This window comes from Etheostoma spectabile, chromosome 5 (genome assembly GCF_008692095.1).
Source record: "Etheostoma spectabile isolate EspeVRDwgs_2016 chromosome 5, UIUC_Espe_1.0, whole genome shotgun sequence".
NCBI classification, from domain to species: Eukaryota; Metazoa; Chordata; class Actinopteri; order Perciformes; family Percidae; genus Etheostoma; species Etheostoma spectabile.
The window spans coordinates 37,283,596-37,283,832 of record NC_045737.1 but is presented as its reverse complement, the minus strand read 5'-3'; positions in this window follow the sequence as shown (position 1 = coordinate 37,283,832).

Genomic DNA, 237 nt, shown 5'->3' with positions numbered 1-237 from the left:
AAAAATCAAACACACGTTACGTGGCTCCTCAGCTAAATTCTCTCAAATCTGGCAGCCTTTTTTTAACCACATAGAAACAGTGCAATTCCTCAGCATACCTCAGTGAAGATGACTGCCCTTGTTCTAACTTTCTAACACTTGACTGGACTGTGGTACTAATATAATCATTCCTGTTATGAGAAACAACGAAGACCATGTTCTGTGTGTTGTCTGTTTTATATAACGGTTTTCCATAAG